This window comes from Hyla sarda, chromosome 1, assembly GCF_029499605.1.
Source record: "Hyla sarda isolate aHylSar1 chromosome 1, aHylSar1.hap1, whole genome shotgun sequence".
NCBI classification, from domain to species: Eukaryota; Metazoa; Chordata; class Amphibia; order Anura; family Hylidae; genus Hyla; species Hyla sarda.
In genome coordinates, this window is record NC_079189.1 from 612,777,284 (window position 1) to 612,802,282 (window position 24,999).

Consider the following 24,999-nt stretch of genomic DNA (forward strand, 5'->3'; position numbering starts at 1 on the left):
GTAATGTGCATGTAGCTGAGCTGTATGTGTACACAGTAGAGCTGTATATGTGTAATGTACATGTAGCTGAGCTGTATGTGTACACAGTAGAGCTGTATATGTGTAATGTACATGTAGCTGAGCTGTATGTGTACACAGTAGTGCTGTATATGTGTAATGTACATGTAGCTGAGCTGTAGGTGTACACAGTAGAGCTGTATGTGTGTAATGTACATGTAGCTGAGCTGTATATGTGTAATTTACATGTAGCTGAGCTGTATGTGTACACAGTAGAGCTGTATATGTGTAATGTACATGTAGCTGAGCTGTATGTGTGTAATGTACATGTAGCTGAGCTGTATGTGTACACAGTAGAGCTGTATATGTGTAATGTGCATGTAGCTGAGCTGTATGTGTACACAGTAGAGCTGTATATGTGTAATGTGCATGTAGCTGAGCTGTATGTGTACACAGTAGAGCTGTATATATGTAATGTGCATGTAGCTGAGCTGTATGTGTGTAATGTACATGTAGCTGAGCTGTATGTGTACACAGTAGAGTTGTATGTGTGTAATGTACATGTAGCTGAGCTGTATGTGTACACAGTAGAGCTGTATGTGTGTAATGTACATGTAGCTGAGCTGTATGTGTACACAGTAGAGCTGTATATGTGTAATGTGCATGTAGCTGAGCTGTATGTGTACACAGTAATGCTGTATATGTGTAATGTACATGTAGCTGAGCTGTATGTGTACACAGTAGAGCTGTGTATGTGTAATGTACATGTAGCTGAGCTGTATGTGTACACAGTAGAGCTGTATATGTGTAATGTACATGTAGCTGAGCTGTATGTGTACACAGTAGAGCTGTATATGTGTAATGTGCATGTAGCTGAGCTGTATGTGTACACAGTAGAGCTGTATATGTGTAATGTGCATGTAGCTGAGCTGTATGTGTACACAGTAGAGCTGTATATGTGTAATGTGCATGTAGCTGAGCTGTATGTGTACACAGTAGAGCTGTATATGTGTAATGGACATGTAGCTGAGCTGTATGTGTACACAGTAGAGCTGTATATGTGTAATGGACATGTAGCTGAGCTGTATGTGTACACAGTAGAGCTGTATATGTGTAATGTACATGTAGCTGAGCTGTATGTGTACACAGTAGAGCTGTATATGTGTAATGTGCATGTAGCTGAGCTGTATGTGTACACAGTAGAGCTGTATATGTGTAATGTACATGTAGCTGAGCTGTATATGTGTAATGTACATGTGGCTAAGCTGTATATGTGTAATGTGCATGTAGCTGAGCTGTATGTGTACACAGTAGAGCTGTATATGTGTAATGTACATGTAGCTGAGCTGTATGTGTACACAGTAGAGCTGTATATGTGTAATGTACATGTAGCTGAGCTGTATGTGTACACAGTAGTGCTGTATATGTGTAATGTACATGTAGCTGAGCTGTAGGTGTACACAGTAGAGCTGTATGTGTGTAATGTACATGTAGCTGAGCTGTATGTGTACACAGTAGAGCTGTATATGTGTAATTTACATGTAGCTGAGCTGTATGTGTACACAGTAGAGCTGTATATGTGTAATGTACATGTAGCTGAGCTGTATGTGTACACAGTAGAGCTGTATATGTGTAATGTACATGTAGTTGAGCTGTATGTGTACACAGTAGTGCTGTATATGTGTAATGTACATGTAGCTGAGCTGTATGTGTACACAGTAGTGCTGTATATGTGTAATGTACATGTAGCTGAGCTGTATGTGTACACAGTAGAGCTGTATATGTGTAATGTACATGTAGCTGAGCTGTATGTGTACACAGTAGAGCTGTATATGTGTAATGTGCATGTAGCTGAGCTGTATGTGTACACAGTAGAGCTGTATATGTGTAATGTGCATGTAGCTGAGCTGTATGTGTACACAGTAGAGCTGTATATGTGTAATGTACATGTAGCTGAGCTGTATGTGTACACAGTAGAGCTGTATATGTGTAATGTACATGTAGCGGAGCTGTATGTGTACACAGTAGAGCTGTGTATGTGTAATGTACATGTAGCTGAGCTGTATGTGTACACAGTAGAGCTGTATATGTGTAATGTACATGTAGCTGAGCTGTATGTGTACACAGTAGAGCTGTATATGTGTAATGTGCATGTAGCTGAGCTGTATGTGTACACAGTAGAGCTGTATATGTGTAATGTGCATGTAGCTGAGCTGTATGTGTACACAGTAGAGCTGTATATGTGTAATGTGCATGTAGCTGAGCTGTATGTGTACACAGTAGAGCTGTATATGTGTAATGTGCATGTAGCTGAGCTGTATGTGTACACAGTAGAGCTGTATGTGTAATGTGCATGTAGCTGAGCTGTATGTGTACACAGTAGAGCTGTATATGTGTAATGTACATGTAGCTGAGCTGTATATGTGTAATGTACATGTGGCTGAGCTGTATATGTGTAATGTGCATGTAGCTGAGCTGTATGTGTACACAGTAGAGCTGTATATGTGTAATGTACATGTAGCTGAGCTGTATGTGTACACAGTAGAGCTGTATATGTGTAATGTACATGTAGCTGAGCTGTATGTGTACACAGTAGTGCTGTATATGTGTAATGTACATGTAGCTGAGCTGTAGGTGTACACAGTAGAGCTGTATGTGTGTAATGTACATGTAGCTGAGCTGTATATGTGTAATTTACATGTAGCTGAGCTGTATGTGTACACAGTAGAGCTGTATATGTGTAATGTACATGTAGCTGAGCTGTATGTGTGTAATGTACATGTAGCTGAGCTGTATGTGTACACAGTAGAGCTGTATATGTGTAATGTGCATGTAGCTGAGCTGTATGTGTACACAGTAGAGCTGTATATGTGTAATGTGCATGTAGCTGAGCTGTATGTGTACACAGTAGAGCTGTATATATGTAATGTGCATGTAGCTGAGCTGTATGTGTGTAATGTACATGTAGCTGAGCTGTATGTGTACACAGTAGAGTTGTATGTGTGTAATGTACATGTAGCTGAGCTGTATGTGTACACAGTAGAGCTGTATGTGTGTAATGTACATGTAGCTGAGCTGTATGTGTACACAGTAGAGCTGTATATGTGTAATGTGCATGTAGCTGAGCTGTATGTGTACACAGTAATGCTGTATATGTGTAATGTACATGTAGCTGAGCTGTATGTGTACACAGTAGAGCTGTATATGTGTAATGTGCATGTAGCTGAGCTGTATGTGTACACAGTAATGCTGTATATGTGTAATGTACATGTAGCTGAGCTGTATGTGTACACAGTAGAGCTGTATATGTGTAATGTACATGTAGCTGAGCTGTATGTGTACACAGTAGTGCTGTATATGTGTAATGTACATGTAGCTGAGCTGTATGTGTACACAGTAGAGCTGTATGTGTGTAATGTACATGTAGCTGAGCTGTATGTGTACACAGTAGAGCTGTATGTGTGTAATGTGCATGTAGCTGAGCTGTATGTGTACACAGTAGAGCTGTATGTGTGTAATGTGCATGTAGCTGAGCTGTATGTGTACACAGTAGAGCTGTATGTGTGTAATGTGCATGTAGCTGAGTTGTATATGTGTACACAGTAGCAGACACAGACATAAAAAGGGGGATTGAGCCCCTGCCCTTTTTCTACACCTGCCCTCTTAGTGCCCTATTGACAGACATATTATTGCATTTTTCATAATTTGACCAAAATGCGGTAGATTGCAATAATGTGAATGTTGTCCTATAGCTGTTTGAGTCCAAAGAGCAGCACAAACACTGTTACAGGACCTTTTGTGATGACATCATAAGTTCCTGGAAGGTCCTGCATAAATGCACAGAGAAGGTGGAGGAGGTAACAGGTAAAGTATGGGGAGTATATAAGGGGTAGTGTGTGGAGGCTTTTGGTTTGCTTTTATTTTTTGAGCCGAGGTCCGTGCTCTCAATTCACCCAAGTGCAAGTAAATTCACACAAAAAAACGTGCACGAGGATGTGGTCCATCGCAAGACCTTCTCCAAGAGGATAGAGGCTCCAGCAAACCAAATCCTTCGCTCCGGACCATAAGGTAAAATGTCCCCTTTCGCCGAAGCTACTCAGGGACCAAAAAGTGCTTCCAGCAAACAACCAGGTTGTTACCAAGGAATCAATAAAACCGGTTCGGTAGTCATGTCGAAGCAGGAATGCCAGGGGGTATGGAAGGGAGGTGAGGAACCTAATGACCACACACACCTCCCCTAGACCGGCAGGGGGGGTCCCAGAAGGGCACCGCACCCTGACCAATCCTGTGACGCAGAAAAAGAACACAAACGTGAGCACAGTGACAAAAACATATAAAATAATTAAGTGGATGTGTGCAGTGTGATACTGCCCGGACATCCGACCGGATCTATACAAATTCCTCTGCAGATCAACAGCCAGAAGACCGGAACGCTAGAGGTGAGTGCTCAAAAGAGTGAAGTGTGTGTTGTGCGCCATCAGTCAAGTGGGGGCGCTATTCCCCACCCTGGCACCCTGGGGTCACCACTCCCAGGGCACTTCTGCACCTTGGCTCTTACCCTACCCGAACCTTAGGGCGAGATTTAGAGAGTGCAGGTCACTTCAGGGCCGATTGCTTTTAGGTCTGTATCCCAAGATTAAAGGAGTACTCCGGTGAACACTTTTTTCATGTTATCCCGTCCGGGCTGCAAAATAAAAGAAAACACACTTTCTCTTACCTGCCAACGAGCCCCCGGAGCTCCGGTACAGGTGTTCGGTCCCCGGGCTGTATTCTTCTTACTTCCTGTTAGGCCGGCACGTCACATGGAGCTTCAGCCTATCACTGGCCGCAGCAGCAGGCATCCCGGCACATTGCCCAGGGGGGTCCTGAGACCCCAACACCCGGCGCCCCACTCCCCCCCCCCCCCCCCCCCCCCATGTCGGCGATCACAGAAAATTGCATGTCAGTTGAGACATGCGATTTTCTGCTATTCCGTGATTTGAAATTTGGGGATTTTTCACCAAAAAAGGATGCAAGTAACGCCGAAAATTTACCACCAAAATATATGTCACGAAAAAACAAACTCAGAATCAGAATATTCGGTAAAAGCGTTTTCGAGTTATTAATTCGTAAAGCGACCGTTGTCAGAATTGCGAAAAAGGGCTCAGTCCTTAAGATGAAAAAGGGCTGCGTCCTTAAGGGGTTAAAGATACAGCCCATTTTGGCCTTGTGAACACATCCAATGGGATGTTCAGCCACTGGGCCCCCGCAATCTCCATGCAGCACCCGTATTCTATGCCGGGCTGCTGCTCCAGTCTCGGAAACGTGACATCCCACCACGCCCCCTCCATTCATGTCTATAGGAGGGGGCGTGACTACCGTCACGCCCCCTCCCATAGACATGAATGGAGGGGGTGTGGCGTGACGTCACATCTTCAATTTAATTCTACCATAAAATGTATGGCCTAGCAACAAAAATATTATTTTACAACTTTTAGGTAAAAATGACATGTTCTCTGCGACTCAATACGATTATAATGGTCGCCATGGTTACACGCTTTACTATTATTATGCTTTTAAGGACACTCCCTTTTTAGACACAATAGGGGAGATTGAAAAAAACCTGTCCAGAGTAAAGGTTGCCCAGTTGCCCATAGCAACCAATCAGATCGCTTCTTTCATTTTTAACAAGGCCTCTGCAAAATGAAAGAAGCGATCTGATTGGTTGCTATGGGCAACTGGGCAACCTTTACTCTGGACAGGTTTTGATAAATCTCCCCCAATAATTAGGTTTAAAAATCACCCTATTTTGACTCCCTATAGCTTTCTTATTTTCCCATATGTGGAGCTATATTAGGGCTTTTTTATTTATATATATATATATATATATATATATATATATATATATTATATATATAAACTTTATTAACAGGAAAAGACATACGTAACAGAAGAAAGTGTGCTTACCCATCAGATGTGGAATAAATTGTAGCTCAACAGGAGCCCAAAAACAAACAAAAAATATAAATTTAAGGAACAATGGCCGAACTTGTGGGTGGAATAATTTCATACCATCATGAACATATAGGACAGTGGTCTTCAACCTGCGGACCTCCAGATGTTGCAAAACTACAACTCCCAGCATGCCTGGACAGCCAACCTGCAGACCTCCAGATGTTGCAAAACTACAACTCCCAGCATGCCTGGACAGCCAACCTGCGGACCTCCAGATGTTGCAAAACTACAACTCCCAGCATGCCTGGACAGCCAACCTGCGGACCTCCAGATGTTGCAAAACTACAACTCCCAGCATGCCTGGACAGCCAACCTGCGGACCTCCAGATGTTGCAAAACTACAACTCCCAGCATGCCTGGACAGCCAACCTGCGGACCTCCAGATGTTGCAAAACTACAACTCCCAGCATGCCTGGACAGCCAACCTGCGGACCTCCAGATGTTGCAAAACTACAACTCCCAGCATGCCTGGACAGCAGGGAGGCATGCTGGGAGTTGTAGTTTTGCAACATCTGGAGGTCTGCAGGTTGGAGACCACTGATATAGGATCACAATATACCAGTACAGTGTAGCCAATATAGGAATAGTATGTTTTCGACAATGTCACCCTCAGTGTTATACCCGCAGTGAAAGGGGTATTCTGTCCACTCCCCCTCCATTCATGTCTATGACGTTTATGTACTGTATTTTTCGCCGTATAAGACGCACTTTTTCTTCCCCCCACTTTTTTTGGGGGTAAAGTTGGTGCGTCTTATATGGCGAATACACACCTATTGTGTCGGTCCCTGCGGCCATCAACGGCCGGGACCCGCTGTTAATACAGGACATCACCGATCGCGGTGATGCCCTGTATTAACCCTTCAGACGTGCCGATCAAAGCTGACCGCCGCGCCTGAAGCCAAAGTGACACTAACCCGGCTGCTCAGTCGGGCTGTTCGGGACCGTCGCGGTGAAATCGCGACAGCGACATCCAGGGCAGCGGTGACGAGCGGTGACGGTCTGGAGCGGCGGGGACACGTGAGTATTACCTCCTATACCAGTGGTCTTCAACCAGCGGACCTCCAGATGTTGCAAAACTACAACTCCCAGCATGCTGTCCGGGCTTGCTGGGAGTTGTAGTTTTGCAACATCTGGAGGTCCTCGGGTTGAAGATCACTGTTGGGTACAGAATCTTTTTTTTCTAGATTTTGTGTACACATACAGCTCAACTACATGTACATTACACATATACAGCTCTACTGTGTACACATACAGCTCAGCTACATGCACATTACACATATACAGCTCTACTGTGTACACATACAGCTCAGCTACATGTACATTACACACATACAGCTCTACTGTGTACACATACAGCTCAGCTACATGCACATTACACATATACAGCTCTACTGTGTACACATACAGCTCAGAAACCTCAGGACCTTTTGTGATGACATCATAAGTTCCTGGAAGGTCCTGCATAAATGCACAGAGAAGGTGGAGGAGGTAACAGGTAAAGTATGGGGAGTATATAAGGGGTAGTGTGTGGAGGCTTTTGGTTTGCTTTTATTTTTTGAGCCGAGGTCCGTGCTCTCAATTCACCCAAGTGCAAGTAAATTCACACAAAAAAACGTGCACGAGGATGTGGTCCATCGCAAGACCTTCTCCAAGAGGATAGAGGCTCCAGCAAACCAAATCCTTCGCTCCGGACCATAAGGTAAAATGTCCCCTTTCGCCGAAGCTACTCAGGGACCAAAAAGTGCTTCCAGCAAACAACCAGGTTGTTACCAAGGAATCAATAAAACCGGTTCGGTAGTCATGTCGAAGCAGGAATGCCAGGGGGTATGGAAGGGAGGTGAGGAACCTAATGACCACACACACCTCCCCTAGACCGGCAGGGGGGGTCCCAGAAGGGCACCGCACCCTGACCAATCCTGTGACGCAGAAAAAGAACACAAACGTGAGCACAGTGACAAAAACATATAAAATAATTAAGTGGATGTGTGCAGTGTGATACTGCCCGGACATCCGACCGGATCTATACAAATTCCTCTGCAGATCAACAGCCAGAAGACCGGAACGCTAGAGGTGAGTGCTCAAAAGAGTGAAGTGTGTGTTGTGCGCCATCAGTCAAGTGGGGGCGCTATTCCTCACCCTGGCACCCTGGGGTCACCACTCCCAGGGCACTTCTGCACCTTGGCTCTTACCCTACCCGAACCTTAGGGCGAGATTTAGAGAGTGCAGGTCACTTCAGGGCCGATTGCTTTTAGGTCTGTATCCCAAGATTAAAGGAGTACTCCGGTGAACACTTTTTTCATGTTATCCCGTCCGGGCTGCAAAATAAAAGAAAACACACTTTCTCTTACCTGCCAACGAGCCCCCGGAGCTCCGGTACAGGTGTTCGGTCCCCGGGCTGTATTCTTCTTACTTCCTGTTAGGCCGGCACGTCACATGGAGCTTCAGCCTATCACTGGCCGCAGCAGCAGGCATCCCAGCACATTGCCCAGGGGGGTCCTGAGACCCCAACACCCGGCGCCCCACTCCCCCCCCCCCCCCCCCCCCCATGTCGGCGATCACAGAAAATTGCATGTCAGTTGAGACATGCGATTTTCTGCTATTCCGTGATTTGAAATTTGGGGATTTTTCACCAAAAAAGGATGCAAGTAACGCCGAAAATTTACCACCAAAATATATGTCACGAAAAAACAAACTCAGAATCAGAATATTCGGTAAAAGCGTTTTCGAGTTATTAATTCGTAAAGCGACCGTTGTCAGAATTGCGAAAAAGGGCTCAGTCCTTAAGATGAAAAAGGGCTGCGTCCTTAAGGGGTTAAAGATACAGCCCATTTTGGCCTTGTGAACACATCCAATGGGATGTTCAGCCACTGGGCCCCCGCAATCTCCATGCAGCACCCGTATTCTATGCCGGGCTGCTGCTCCAGTCTCGGAAACGTGACATCCCACCACGCCCCCTCCATTCATGTCTATAGGAGGGGGCGTGACTACCGTCACGCCCCCTCCCATAGACATGAATGGAGGGGGTGTGGCGTGACGTCACATCTTCAATTTAATTCTACCATAAAATGTATGGCCTAGCAACAAAAATATTATTTTACAACTTTTAGGTAAAAATGACATGTTCTCTGCGACTCAATACGATTATAATGGTCGCCATGGTTACACGCTTTACTATTATTATGCTTTTAAGGACACTCCCTTTTTAGACACAATAGGGGAGATTGAAAAAAACCTGTCCAGAGTAAAGGTTGCCCAGTTGCCCATAGCAACCAATCAGATCGCTTCTTTCATTTTTAACAAGGCCTCTGCAAAATGAAAGAAGCGATCTGATTGGTTGCTATGGGCAACTGGGCAACCTTTACTCTGGACAGGTTTTGATAAATCTCCCCCAATAATTAGGTTTAAAAATCACCCTATTTTGACTCCCTATAGCTTTCTTATTTTCCCATATGTGGAGCTATATTAGGGCTTTTTTATTTATATATATATATATATATATATATATATATATATATTATATATATAAACTTTATTAACAGGAAAAGACATACGTAACAGAAGAAAGTGTGCTTACCCATCAGATGTGGAATAAATTGTAGCTCAACAGGAGCCCAAAAACAAACAAAAAATATAAATTTAAGGAACAATGGCCGAACTTGTGGGTGGAATAATTTCATACCATCATGAACATATAGGACAGTGGTCTTCAACCTGCGGACCTCCAGATGTTGCAAAACTACAACTCCCAGCATGCCTGGACAGCCAACCTGCAGACCTCCAGATGTTGCAAAACTATAACTCCCAGCATGCCTGGACAGCCAACCTGCGGACCTCCAGATGTTGCAAAACTACAACTCCCAGCATGCCTGGACAGCCAACCTGCGGACCTCCAGATGTTGCAAAACTACAACTCCCAGCATGCCTGGACAGCCAACCTGCGGACCTCCAGATGTTGCAAAACTACAACTCCCAGCATGCCTGGACAGCCAACCTGCGGACCTCCAGATGTTGCAAAACTACAACTCCCAGCATGCCTGGACAGCCAACCTGCGGACCTCCAGATGTTGCAAAACTACAACTCCCAGCATGCCTGGACAGCAGGGAGGCATGCTGGGAGTTGTAGTTTTGCAACATCTGGAGGTCTGCAGGTTGGAGACCACTGATATAGGATCACAATATACCAGTACAGTGTAGCCAATATAGGAATAGTATGTTTTCGACAATGTCACCCTCAGTGTTATACCCGCAGTGAAAGGGGTATTCTGTCCACTCCCCCTCCATTCATGTCTATGACGTTTATGTACTGTATTTTTTGCCGTATAAGACGCACTTTTTCTTCCCCCCACTTTTTTGGGGGGTAAAGTTGGTGCGTCTTATATGGCGAATACACACCTATTGTGTCGGTCCCTGCGGCCATCAACGGCCGGGACCCGCTGTTAATACAGGACATCACCGATCGCGGTGATGCCCTGTATTAACCCTTCAGACGTGCCGATCAAAGCTGACCGCCGCGCCTGAAGCCAAAGTGACACTAACCCGGCTGCTCAGTCGGGCTGTTCGGGACCGTCGCGGTGAAATCGCGACAGCGACATCCAGGGCAGCGGTGACGAGCGGTGACGGTCTGGAGCGGCGGGGACACGTGAGTATTACCTCCTATACCAGTGGTCTTCAACCAGCGGACCTCCAGATGTTGCAAAACTACAACTCCCAGCATGCTGTCCGGGCTTGCTGGGAGTTGTAGTTTTGCAACATCTGGAGGTCCTCGGGTTGAAGATCACTGTTGGGTACAGAATCTTTTTTTTCTAGATTTTGCACCTTTAAAATTGGGTGCGTCTTATACGCCGGTGCGTCCTATAGGGCGAAAAATACGGTAATTCTTTGTGTGTGAAAATTAATCAAATATTTTAAATTTTTCAAAAAAATAATTCATTTTTTCTGTTGTAAGTTTGTGTATTGGAAGTTTTTCTAGCTACAGTGTACAGTGGTCCCTCAAGTTACAATATTAATTGGTTCCAAGACGACCATTGTATGTTGAGACCATTGTATGTTGAGTCCATAACTCTATGGAAACCTGGTAATTGGTTCTGAAGCCCCAAAATGTCATCCAAAAATAGGAAAAAGTGAGGATTAAAGAAAAATAAGCAGATAAATAAATAATATAGATAAAGTAAGTCCTTACATATAAAAGTAAGAAAGATCTGCTGGGAGCTGTAATCACTGTCTATGTAGAGGACAGGAGCTTCTTCAGGGTCCTGTACAGTACACAGTGTCCTAAAAAAGTCACATGGAGCCGCCCTCACCTGGTGTCCAAAGGAGCAGCTAACCCTGGTACAGGTAAAGAGTACAGAACATGTAATACCTCCCTGTACTGTAGGGGGCGCTACCAGACACCAGTCAGTGCATGCACTTCAGTAATACAGGTAAAGAGTACAGAACATGTAATACCTCCCTGTACTGTAGGGGGCGCTACCAGACACCAGTCAGTGCATACACTTCAGTAATACAGGTAAAGAGTACAGAACATGTAATACCTCCCTGTACTGTAGGGGGAGCTACCAGACACCAGTCCCTATTGGGACAACTCGACTGTCCCATGCGGCCTTGTAATGCTGCGGCATCTGCCTACGTAGAGACATAGGGGGAGATTTATAAAAACCTGTGCAGAGGAGCAACATAGCACATAGGTTGCCCATAGCAACCAATCAGATCGCTTCTTTCATGTCTCAGAGGCCTTTTCGAAAATGAAAGAAGCGATCTGATTGGTTGCTATGGGCAACTCAGTAACTTTTCCTCTGCACAGGTTTTGATGAATCTCCCCCATAGTTCCTATACTGGGACCCTGTACACAGATGACTATGTTTGCAGAGAGAGCACAGTGCTACGTTTTCTGCATCAGGTAAGCTAGAAAAGAATTTCCACTGGACAGGTACAGCACCACCTGTCTGTGCCACCTGACAACTGTGCCACCCGAGTGCACCACCTGACAACTGTGCCACCTGAGTGCACCACCTGACAACTGTGCCACCTGAGTGCACCACCTGACAACTGTGCCACCTGAGTGCACCACCTGACAACTGTGCCACCTGAGTGCACCACCTGACAACTGTGCCACCTGAGTGCACCACCTGACAACTGTGCCACCTGACGACTGTGCCACCTGAGTGCACCACCTGACAACTGTGCCACCTGGTGGTGCACTCAATTGGCACAGTCGTCAGGTGGCGCAGTCGTCAGGTGGTGCACTCAGGTGGCACAGTTATCAGGTGGTCGCTAAGGTGTCAGGTGGCACAGTCATCAGGTGGCACAGTTGTCAGGTGGTGCAGTCAGGTGGCACAGTTGTCAGGTGGCACAGTTGTCAGGTGGCACAGTTGTCAGGTGGTGCAATCAGATGGCACAGTTGTCAGGTGGTGCAGCCAGGTGGCACAGTTGTTAGGTGGTGCAGTCAGGTGGCACAGTTGTCAGGTGGCACTTTCGTCAGGTGGCGCAGTTGTCAGGTGGTGCAGCCAGGTGGCACAGTTGTTAGGTGGTGCAGTCAGTGGCACAGTTGTCAGGTGGTGCAGTCATGTGGCACAGTTGTCAGGTGGTGCAGTCAGGTGGCGGCGCAGTTGTCAGGTGGTGCACTCAGGTGGCACAGTTGTCAGGTGGTGCACTCAGGTGGTGCAGTTGTCAGGTGGTGCACTGTGGTGGCGCAGTTGTCAGGTGGTGCTCTCAGGTAGTACAGTTGTCAGGTGGTGCACTCAGGTGGCACAGTTGTCAGGTGGCACAGTTGTCAGGTGGTGCAGTCAGGTGGCACAGTTGTCAGGTGGTGCAGTTGTCAGGTGGTGCACTCAGGTGGTGCAGTTGTCAGGTGGTGCACTCAGGTGGTGCACTCAGGTGGCACACTCAGTTGGCACAGTTGTCAGGTGGTGCACTCAGGTAGTACAGTTGTCAGGTGGTGCACTCAGGTGGCACAGTCGTCAGGTGGCACAGTTGTCAGGTGGTGCACTCAAGTGGCACAGTTATCAGGTGGTCGCTCAGGTGTCAGGTGGCACAGTCATCAGGTGGCGCAATTGTCAGGTGGCGCAGTTGTCAGGTGGCGCAGTTGTCAGGTGGCGCAGTTGTCAGGTGGCGCAGTTGTCAGGTGGCGCAGTTGTCAGGTGGCGCAGTTGTCAGGTGGCGCAGTTGTCAGGTGGCGCAGTCGTTAGGTGGCGCAGTCGTCAGGTGGCGCAGTCGTCAGGTGGCGCAGTCGTCAGGTGGCACAGTCGTCAGGTGGCACAGTCGTCAGGTGGCACAGTTGTCAGGTGGTGCAGTCAGATGGCACAGTTGTCAGGTAGTGCAGTCAGGTAGAGCAGTCAGGTAGAGCAGTCGTCAGGTGGTGCACTCAGGTGGCACAGTTGTCAGGTGGTGAACTCAGGTGACACAGTTGTCAGTTGGTGAACTCAGGTGACACAGTCGTCAGGTGGCGCAGTCGTCAGGTAGTGCAGTCAGGTGGCACAGTTGTTAGGTGGTGCAGTCAGGTGGTGCAGTCAGGTGGCACAGTTGTCAGGTGGCGCAGTTGTCAGGTGGTGCACTCAGGTGGCGCAGTCGTCAGGTGGCGCAGTCGTCAGGTGGTGCAGTCAGGTGGCACAGTTGTCAGGCGGCACAGTTGTCAGGTGGCAAAGTTGTCAGGTGGCACAGTTGTCAGGTGGTGCAGCCAGGTGGCACAGTTGTTAGGTGGTGCAGTCAGTGGCACAGTTGTCAGGTGGTGCAGTCAGGTGGCGCAGTTGTCAGGTGGCACAGTTGTCAGGTGGCGCAGTTGTCAGGTGGCGCAGTTGTCAGGTGGTGCAGTCAGGTGGCGCAGTTGTCAGGTGGTGCAGTCAGGTGGCACAGTTGTCAGGTGGCACAGTTGTCAGGTGGTGCAGTCAGGTGGCACAGTTGTCAGGTGGTGCAGTCAGGTGGCACAGTTGTCAGGTGGTGCAGCCAGGTGGCACAGTTGTTAGGTGGTGCAGTCAGTGGCACAGTTGTCAGGTAGAGCAGTCGTCAGGTGGTGCACTCAGATGGCACAGTTGTCAGGTGGCACAGTTGTCAGGTGGTGCAGCCAGGTGGCACAGTTGTTAGGTGGTGCAGTCAGTGGCACAGTTGTCAGGTAGAGCAGTCGTCAGGTGGTGCACTCAGATGGCACAGTTGTCCGGTGGCACAGTTGTCAGGTGGTGCAGCCAGGTGGCACAGTTGTTAGGTGGTGCAGTCAGTGGCACAGTTGTCAGGTGGTGCAGTCAGGTGGCACAGTTGTCAGGTGGTGCACTCAGGTGGCACAGTTGTCAGGTGGTGCAGTCAGGTGGCACAGGTGGCACAGTTGTCAGGTGGTGCAGTTGTCAGGTGGTGCACTCAGGTGGTGCAGTTGTCAGGTGGTGCACTCAGGTGGTGCACTCAGGTGGCACACTCAGTTGGCACAGTTGGCAGGTGGTGCACTCAGGTAGTACAGTTGTCAGGTGGTGCACTCAGGTGGCACAGTCGTCAGGTGGCACAGTTGTCAGGTGGTGCACTCAAGTGGCACAGTTATCAGGTGGTCGCTCAGGTGTCAGGTGGCGCAGTTGTCAGGTGGCGCAGTTGTCAGGTGGCGCAGTTGTCAGGTGGCGCAGTTGTCAGGTGGCGCAGTTGTCAGGTGGCGCAGTCGTCAGGTGGCGCAGTCGTCAGGTGGCGCAGTCGTCAGGTGGCACAGTCGTCAGGTGGCACAGTCGTCAGGTGGTGCACTCAAGTGGCACAGTTATCAGGTGGTCGCTCAGGTGTCAGGTGGCACAGTCATCAGGTGGCGCAGTTGTCAGGTGGCGCAGTTGTCAGGTGGCGCAGTTGTCAGGTGGCGCAGTCGTCAGGTGGCGCAGTCGTCAGGTGGCGCAGTCGTCAGGTGGCGCAGTCGTCAGGTGGCGCAGTCGTCAGGTGGCGCAGTCGTCAGGTGGCACAGTCGTCAGGTGGCACAGTCGTCAGGTGGCACAGTCGTCAGGTGGTGCAGTCAGATGGCACAGTTGTCAGGTAGTGCAGTCAGGTAGAGCAGTCGTCAGGTGGTGCACTCAGGTGGCACAGTTGTCAGGTGGTGAACTCAGGTGACACAGTTGTCAGTTGGTGAACTCAGGTGACACAGTCGTCAGGTGGCGCAGTCGTCAGGTAGTGCAGTCAGGTGGCGCAGTTGTTAGGTGGTGCAGTCAGGTGGCACAGTTGTTAGGTGGTGCAGTCAGGTGGCACAGTTGTCAGGTGGCGCAGTTGTCAGGTGGTGCACTCAGGTGGCGCAGTCGTCAGGTGGCGCAGTCGTCAGGTGGCGCAGTCGTCAGGTGGTGCAGTCAGGTGGCACAGTTGTCAGGCGGCACAGTTGTCAGGTGGTGCAGTCAGGTGGCAAAGTTGTCAGGTGGCACAGTTGTCAGGTGGTGCAGCCAGGTGGCACAGTTGTTAGGTGGTGCAGTCAGTGGCACAGTTGTCAGGTGGCTCAGTTGTCAGGTGGTGCAGTCAGGTGGCACAGTAGTCAGGTGGCGCAGTAGTCAGGTGGCGCAGTTGTCAGGTGGTGCAGTCAGGTGGCGCAGTTGTCAGGTGGTGCAGTCAGGTGGCACAGTTGTCAGGTGGCACAGTTGTCAGGTGGTGCAGTCAGGTGGCACAGTTGTTAGGTGGTGCAGTCAGTGGCACAGTTGTCAGGTAGAGCAGTCGTCAGGTGGTGCACTCAGATGGCACAGTTGTCCGGTGGCACAGTTGTCAGGTGGTGCAGCCAGGTGGCACAGTTGTTAGGTGGTGCAGTCAGTGGCACAGTTGTCAGGTGGTGCAGTCAGGTGGCACAGTTGTCAGGTGGTGCACTCAGGTGGCACAGTTTTCAGGTGGCACAGACAGGTGGTGCTGTACCTGTCCAGTGGAAATTCTTTTCTACCTTACCTGATGCATAAAACGTAGCACTGTGCTCTCTCTGCAAACATAAAGTCATCTGTGTACAGGGTCCCAGTATAGGAACTATGGGGGAGATTCATCAAAACCTGTGCAGAGGAAAAGTTACTGAGTTGCCCATAGCAACCAATCAGATCGCTTCTTTCATTTTCGAAAAGGCCTCTGAGACATGAAAGAAGCGATCTGATTGGTTGCTATGGGCAACCTATGTGCTATGTTGCTCCTCTGCACAGGTTTTTATCATTCTCCCCCTATGTCTCTACGTAGGCAGATGCCGCAGCATCACAAGGCCGCATGGGACAGTCGAGTTGTCCCAATATGTAAGGAAAACCTTGCCCCTGCTGCTCCTCGGGATCCCTCCCAGCGGTCTAGGCCTCATCCACAGGCAGCGTATTCTCTGTCTCGTCCTCATCAGTGCCGTCTGCTCCTCCTCTATCCAGTCAGTTTGGAGAATCTATTGGAGAATCTATGTCCTCCAGACAACAGTTTTTACCAGGTCCCTCTGTTGTAGTGCACCTTAATTTGCACCCAACCAAGTTTTTGGTGGTGCAGGCACTCCACAGCCTTAAAGGGGTACTCCGCCCCTAGACATCTTATTGGATGACTGGCGATGCTGGGCGGAGGCTCGTGACGTCATGGCCATGTCCCTTCAATGCAACTCTATGGGAGGGTGCGTGACGGTCACCCCCCACATAGACTTGCATTGGGGGTGGAGCGCGGCCGTGATGTCAAAAGCCTCCAATGCTGCACCCGATGCTCTAAATGAACCCTGGGAGCAGCAGGGAGATTGCGGGGGTCCTCAGTGGTGGGACCCCCGCAATCAGACATCTTATCCCCTATCCAAGATGTCTAGGGGCAGAGTACCCCTTTAAGCCGACGAATGTGGTATGCCCAGCCAGGTGGTGCATACCTAGTCATCCCTGCATTGGCACAGTCATGTGTTGGTGTGCAGAACAGTACATGCCACAGTAGTAAACTTCAGGAATCAAAGCACAGGCCTTTTTTCTTTCTAAGATCTCTTTCCGGTTGTCTCCAGGTTGGGTGCGGTTCTGCAGCTCAGTCCAATTGAAGTGAAAGGAGCAAAGTTGTAATACCACACCCAAAGTGGAGACCAGGAGGGCGCTGTCTTTGAAAGAAAAAATGCCTGTTTTTTTTATTTCTGGAATACCCCTTTAAGGTCTATTCACACGTACAGTATTCTGCACAGGATTGGAAGCTGTGTTCAGTCATTCAGTTTACATTGGAATCTGCAGCAGAAAATCCTGCACATTAAATCTGCGCAGAACACTATACGTGTGAATAGACAACTGCGGCATTAAGACATTTATCCACAGGATAGGGGATAAGTGTTTGATCGTGGGGGTCCGACCGCTGGGACCCCCCGCGATCTCCTGAATGGGGCCCCTGCATCAGCGCTCAGTGAGATGGCCTAATGCGCGTAGCGTCGACCTAGACATAGTACGTCCCCTCCCCATACAGTTCTATGAGAGGCAGGGAGGCACGAATGCTGCCTCCCCGCCTCTTCCATAGAACTACATGGATGAAGGCGTGCCGGCTGCAACCTCACGCTGTGGCCGGCATGCCTCCTGCATGGGAGAGCTGCGGCCGAGCCGTGGCCCCATGCAGAAGATCGCGAGGGGGCCCAGCGAACGAGATTGTATGCCAGCAAGGTAGAAAAACTCACGTTCCTTAAAATGGATCAGTGTGGAGATTAATTCCTGAGGAACGTGCTCTCAATCACCCAAAGTGCAAGAAAAAGTGCAAACGTGTTACACTAAAAAAAAAAAATGCACAAAGAATTTGGTCTATCGCAAGCCCTTCCCCAAAAGGAGAGAGGCCCCCAATAAATCTTACTCTTCCCCTCCGGGCCAGAGGGCACCTGCGAGGTTCCAGGTTCAATGTCCCTTTTTTGCCATAGCTACTAAGGGACCACTCCTGGCATCCCCCTTGGCGTTTTCCAAGGTAACTGCCCATAGAGCAAACGGTCAGTACCCTGCGGGAACCTAATGGCCACATACCTCCCCATGACCAATAGGAGGGACACTTAGAAGGTATACCGCACCCTGACAAATCCTGTGAGCACACAACACGCAAAATGTAGGGAGGTCATACGGGCACGTGGAGGCCACACCACACTACTGAGCCTCATTTTGACTTGTTTTAACCCCTTAGGGATGGAGGGTTTTCCAGTTTTTGCACTTTTGTTTTTTCCTCCTCACCTTTTAAAAATCCTAACCCTTTCAATTTTGCATCTAAAAATCCATATGAGGGCTTATTTTTTGCGCCACCAATTCTACTTTGTAATGACGTCAGTCATTTTACCCAAAAATCTACGGCAAAATAGAAAAAAAATAATTGTGGGACAAAATTGAAGAAAAAAATGCAATTTTGTAACTTTTGGGGGCTTCCGTTTCTACGCAGTATATTTTTTGGTAAAAATGACATCTTCTCTTTATTCTGTAGGTCCATACGATTAAAATGATCCCCTACTTATATAGGTTTGATTTTGTCGGACTTCTTGGGTTTAATTAATGATATATTTTTATAATTCAGACATTTCCGCACACGGTGATACCACATATGTTTATTTTTATTTACAGTTTTTTTCATTGGGAAAAGGGGGGTGATTCAAACTTTTATTAGGGAAGGGGTTAAATGATCTTTATTCACTTTTTTTTGCATAGGAGACTACAACATTGCACACACTGATCTTTTATACTGATCATTGTTATCCCATAGGAGACTATAACACTGCACACACTGATCTTTTACATTGATCACTGGTTTCTCATAGGAAACCATTGATCAATAATTCTGCCGCTTGACTACTCATGCCTGGATCTCAGGCACTGAGCAGTCATTCGGCAATCGGACAGCGAGGAGGAAGGTAGGGACCCTCCTGCTGTCCTACAGCTGTTCGGGATTTCGCCACGGAGATCCCGAACAGCTCCCTGAGCTAACCGGCACTGCTTTACTTTCATAGCACGCTATTAACCCTTTAGACGCGGCGTTCAAAGTTGATCAATGCCGCGCGCTATTAGCCACGGGTCCCGGCCAGGCCCGACCCGCTATGATGCGGGGCCACGGTGTGGCCCCGCGTTATAGACAGGGAGTGGGCTGAGGGCGTATCGGTACGCCCTCCGTCCCCAAGGAGTTGAGGACATTACATCAAAGTTGGATCAGCCTGTAGTGCGGTTTTCCACTGTGATTTTGGGTTGATAAATTTGATTTCCATTGATAATTTTTGTGTGATTTTGTTGTCACCACATTCAATGTAAAGACGAAAGTATTTCATACGATTGATTCATTCATTCAGATCTAGGATGTGTTATCTTAGTGTTCCCTTTATTTTTCCGAGCAGTGAGTGTGTGTGTGTATATATATATATATATATATATATATATATATATATATATATCGCAACCTGTGTGAATTTTTAGATGTCTGATGAGTGTTAATTTCAGAGTAAGACATTTCCCACATTCTGAACATAAAAATGGCTTTTCACCTGTGTGAGGTCTTTGTTTAACAAAATCTCATTTCCAAGTAACACATTTTCCAGATTGCAAACATGAAAATGGCTTCTTCCCTGTATGAATTTTTTGATGTTGAAGAAGACTTGATTTGTCAGTAAAGCATTTACCACATTCTGAACATGAAAATGGCTTATCTCCTGTGTGACTTCTTCGATGTTTACCAAGATTAGATTTTTGAGCAAAACATTTCCCACATTCTATACATGAAAATGGCTTCTCTCCTGTGTGAATTCGTTCATGTTTAACAAGATCTGATTTCTGAGTAAAACAACTCCCACATTCTGAACATGTAAATGGCTTCTCTCCTGTGTGAGTTTTTTTATGTTGAGCAAGATTTGATTTGTCAGTAAAACTTTTCCCACATTCTGAACATGAATATGGCTTTTCTCCTGTGTGAGTTCTTTTATGTTTAATAAGATCCGATTTATGAGTAAAACATTTCCCGCATTCTGCACATAAAAAAGGCTTCTCTCCTGTGTGAGTTCTTTGATGTGTAACAAGATTTGATTTGTGCGTAAAATATTTCCCACATTGTGAACATGTAAATAGCTTCTCCCCTGTGTGATTTCTTTGATGTTTAACAAGACTAGACCTCTGAGTAAAACATTTCGTACATAGTGAACATGAAAATGGCTTCTCCTTATTTTGCTGAACATCCTGTGATGACTGAGAAGACAGGACCTGTATATAAGGATGAGATGACAGATCTTGGCTGTGAAGGGCTGAGGGTGTATCTGGGATAATGGAATGTTCTTCATATGTATCTTGTGTGATATCATCATCTGCTTTATAATCTGAAGATATAAGATTCTCCTCTGATCTTCTGGTACAGTCATCTGCCAAGAAAAAAACATTTTATTTTGGAGTATGAACCTTATTACAAGCCATAACTTTAGATTTTTACATCTACATAGCCATATTAGGGCCTGTTTTGCGGGTCCAATTGTATGATCACAACAATGCCCAATTTGTGTAGTTTTATAGCAGTAGTGCAGTGAAACAGAACTTATCCCCTATCCAAAGGATAGGGGATAAGTTCTAGATTGCTTGGGATCCAAGCGCTGGGACCCCCCGCATTCTCCTGAACAGGGCCGTGCCCGTCTGCCGGAAGTGAAGCGGCTATTCTGACCCCCGCAGGAAGCTGCGGCCGACCCGCCCCCTCCATGTATCTCCAGCCGACTCCTGGGTCCCCGTTCAGGAAAGGGTTTGATAGGGCATAAGTTATGTTTAACTACAGGACTCCTTTAATTATGTTTTACAAAAAAATAGCTTGGACAAATGTGGTATTGCTACGCGCCACGCGATAGTGTCTAGCAGCTCCAGACCACTGCACCACTGAACTGCACTTACTACGGCTGTTTGATTGGGGCTGTTGACTTTGACGGCAACATCTGAATGGTTAATGGCAACATTGGTGATCGCTCCGAGCAGCCCTCCCCATACTGTGAATTCTGACCATGGCTTGTGACCCAACCTTATTTTGCTTTCTGATTGTGTACTGCGCAGCTTTCTTGCTTTTGACTTGGCCTGTCTGAGATCTCTGTATCTGTTCATTCATTCCCTGAGTTTGTTTATTGCTCCTTGTTTTGTCCTGACCTGCTCCCTGACCTCTGTGCTGTGTTTGTTTTTCTATTGTTTGTGACTTTGCTTCTCCCAGCACTTTACTTGGGTAAGGACTGGCAATGCTATTAAGCAGGTGGGCACCCCAATAGGCAGGGATAGAGGTTTGGGCGAGTTCAGGACTACACTTATCTTTGCTCGATGTGATAGTCTGTAATTTTAATATTTTTTTCATAAGTGAAAGACATCATGCTGGAATACCCATCCGTGACCCATTTTCAAAGCCTTTGTTCTTACCAAAGATTTGACGGTACATGGCCCCATCTATTGTCTCTTTGATACGCTGTTTTCCTGTCCCTTTGGCATAAAAACTTCCGTAAAGCATAATGTTTCCACCTCCATGTGGGGATGATGTTCTTGGGGTCATAGGCAGCATTCCTCCTCCTCAAACACAGTGAACTGAATTGATGCCAAAAAGCTCGATTTTGGTCTCGTGTGACTACGACACTTTTTCACCCAGTTCTCCTATGAATCATTGGTACGCTTACGTTGAGCCTGTACATCTTGAGCTTTCTTGAGCTGGGGCACCTTGTGGGCGCTGAAGGATTATTTTCTTGGTGACTATGGTCCCAGCTGCCTTGAGATCATTGACAGGAACCTCCCGTGTAGTTCTGGGCTCATTTTCATTTAGGATTCTTAGGAGAATATATTTATTTGGGATGTTCCGATACCAATGTTTTAAGACAGATTATGAGCCGATACCAATTACCGATACTTTTTTCTATGTCATGTGACAGAGGTTTTTTTTAATGGGAAAAAAGGGTGTTTTTTTTCATATAAAATGTTTTTATTTTATTTCAAAGGTGGTGGTGGGGGGTGATTCAAAGTTTTATTAGGGAAGTGGTTAATTTATTAATGCCTATCATGGCTAGTTGCAGTAAAGAAGCGACGATTGGACGGCACGGAGCACGGTAAGAGACCTCCGTCCGTCCTCACAGCTGATCGGGACACCGCGACTTAACCATGGTGGTCCCGATCAGCATCCCTGAGCTAACCAGAAGTTAACTTCAGGACTTTTAAACACCGCAATCAACTTTGATCGCGGTGTCTAAAAGGTTAATGCCTGACATCACCGCTGTTCATCGATCGGTGATGTTAGGCATTAGCCACAGGTTCCGGCTATGACACGCTCTTCTGGGCGCGCTGCATAGTTCGGCACCTCCGTGATACCTGCCGGAAGGGGTCCCGCAGGCAAGTATCGGGATTAGGTATCGGGGACATTTGCACGAGTACAAGAACTCGCGCAAATGTCCAGTATCGGTCCTGATACCAGTATTGGTATCGGGACATCCCTAATATTTTTGTGCACAATTATAGGGCAACTAAATGGTAAAATTGTCCCATCTCAGGGCTCATTCACATCACGTTTTGGGGATATGGCAGCCGGGGATCTGAATGAGCCAGTCAGTCAGCTAGTGACCCCGGCCAGCTCATTTTTGGTTCGTATCTGGTTTTGACATAAAATTGTGGTTGTAACAAACAGGACTCATAGGGACCCTCCAGGGATGGCGGGACATTGCATAAAAATTGAGAATGTCCTGCAGAATCCGGGATAGTTGAGACATATGCAGAACTCCATCCATCCAGTAGATTTATTTTATGTCCATATCCCAAATATGTAACACAAACTTCAGGAGTGTCTGAAAACGAAAAAAGTAGTCCTGCACGGGATTCACAATAAAAAGGCCTCTCTCCTGTATTAAATGATGTTAAAAATGCATATCCAGCAATGAAAAATAAGTGTGGACAACAGCGTACTTTAGGGTTAATTTTTTCCTGTCTTTGGCTTAAAGGGGTACTCCACCCCTAGACATCTTATACCCTATCCAAAGGATCACGGGGGTCCTGCCGCTGGGAACCCCGGCGATATCTGCTGCAGCACTGCAGTCATTCGGTGTACGAAGCAAACTTCGCTTCTTGCCTGATGACAAGCAATGCGGCGCTGACGTCATGGCCACACCCACCTCATGACATCACGCCCTCCCCCTCAATGCAAGTCTATGGGAGGGGGTGTGATGTCCGCCATGCCCCTCCCATAGACTTGCATTTAGGGGGCGTGACGTCACGAGTCTCCGATGCCGCAGTCGGCATTCTACGCAGCGAGATCGCAGTGGGATCCTTTGGATAGGGGATTGGATGTCTAGGGGCAGAGTACCCCTTTAAGTATCATTTGTTGCAGTGACATCCGGCACTATCTGTGTGCTTGGACCTAGAGCTTATTATATCTAGTCTCAGCACTTCTCAGGTGCACATTAATACCTGGCTAGACTGCTCAGTCTTTGCTTGTGTTCAGTTCTTTTGCACTGGCTCTTATTCTGCTCCTACCTTGTTCTTTTATATGTATTCTGACCTCAGCTTGTTACATGTTTATTCTTTGCTTAGTGATTTTGTACCTTTGCTGCTATATATTTTCGACCTGGCTTGTTAGACTAATCTGACTGTTTATGTATCCTGTGTTATGTATTTTGTTCTGTGACTGTTAACCCTTTGTGTACTGACCTGTTTCCACAAAATAACTGCAACCGATAAGTAGAATCTGTAACTGAATTCAATCTTTACAAATAATGAGAGGACGTGTGTATATAGTAATGTATATTACCTGCTGATGTGATGGGCTGCTGATCCTCCATCATCACCTGATCCTTGTACTGATCCTTGTGTCCTTCTACATACTCCCACTCCTCCATGGAGAAATACACCGCCACGTCCTGACACCTTATAGGAACCTGACACACAATGATAGTTATCACCCCGACCCCTCCAGTGGTGTTACTGTATAATGTCCCAGCAGTGTCACCTCTCCAGTCATCACCAGACCCCTCCATTACTGTATAATGTCCCAGCATTCCCAGCAGTGTCACCTCTCCAGTCATCACCAGACCCCTCCATTACTGTATAATGTCCCAGCAGTGTCACCTCTCCAGTCATCACCAGACCCCTCCATTACTGTATAATCTCCCAGCATTCCCAGCAGTGTCACCTCTCCAGTCATCACCAGACCCCTCCATTACTATATAATGTCCCAGCATTCCCAGCAGTGTCACCTCTCCAGTCATCACCAGACCCCCCCCCCCCATTACTGTATAATGTCCCAGCAGTGTCACCTCTCCAGTCATCACCAGACCCCTCCATTACTGTATAATGTCCCAGCAGTGTCACCTCTCCAGTCATCACCAGACCCCTCCATTACTGAATAATCTCCCAGCATTCCCAGCAGTGTCACCTCTCCAGTCATCACCAGACCCCTCCATTACTGTATAATGTCCCAGCAGTGTCACCTCTCCAGACATCACCAGACCCCTCCATTACTGTATAATGTCCCAGCATTCCCAGCAGTGTCACCTCTCCAGTCATCACCAGACCCCTCCATTACTGTATAATGTCCCAGCAGTGTCACCTCTCCAGTCATCACCAGACCCCTCCATTACTGTATAATGTCCCAGCAGTGTCACCTCTCCAGTCATCACCAGACCCCTCCATTACTGTATAATGTTCCAGCAGTGTCACCTCTCCAGTCATCACCAGACCCCTCCATTACTGTATAATGTCCCAGCAGTGTCACCTCTCCAGTCATCACCAGACCCCTCCATTACTGTATAATGTCCCAGCAGTGTCACCTCTCCAGTCATCATCAGACCCCTCCATTACTGTATAATGTCCCAGCATTCCCAGCAGTGTCACCTCTCCAGTCATCACTAGACCCCTCCATTACTGTATAATGTTCCAGCAGTGTCACCTCTCCAGTCATCACCAGACCCCTCCATTACTGTATAATGTCCCAGCATTCCTAGCAGTGTCACCTCTCCAGTTATCACCAGACCCCTCCATTACTGTATAATGTCCCAGCAGTGTCACCTCTCCAGTCATCACCAGACCCCTCCATTACTGTATAATGTCCCAGCATTCCCAGCAGTGTCACCTCTCCAGTCATCACCAGACCCCTCCATTACTGTATAATGTCCCAGCAGTGTCACCT

At 47.4% G+C, this 24,999-nt stretch overlaps 1 protein-coding gene across 1 annotated transcript in view; it reads right to left on the reverse strand.

Annotated features, from left to right (window-relative positions):
• LOC130306975 (oocyte zinc finger protein XlCOF7.1-like) overlaps positions 1–24,999 on the reverse strand; it is a 308,614-nt gene that overhangs the window by 279,566 nt on the left and 4,049 nt on the right. The gene's annotated exons all lie outside the window — the stretch shown is intronic.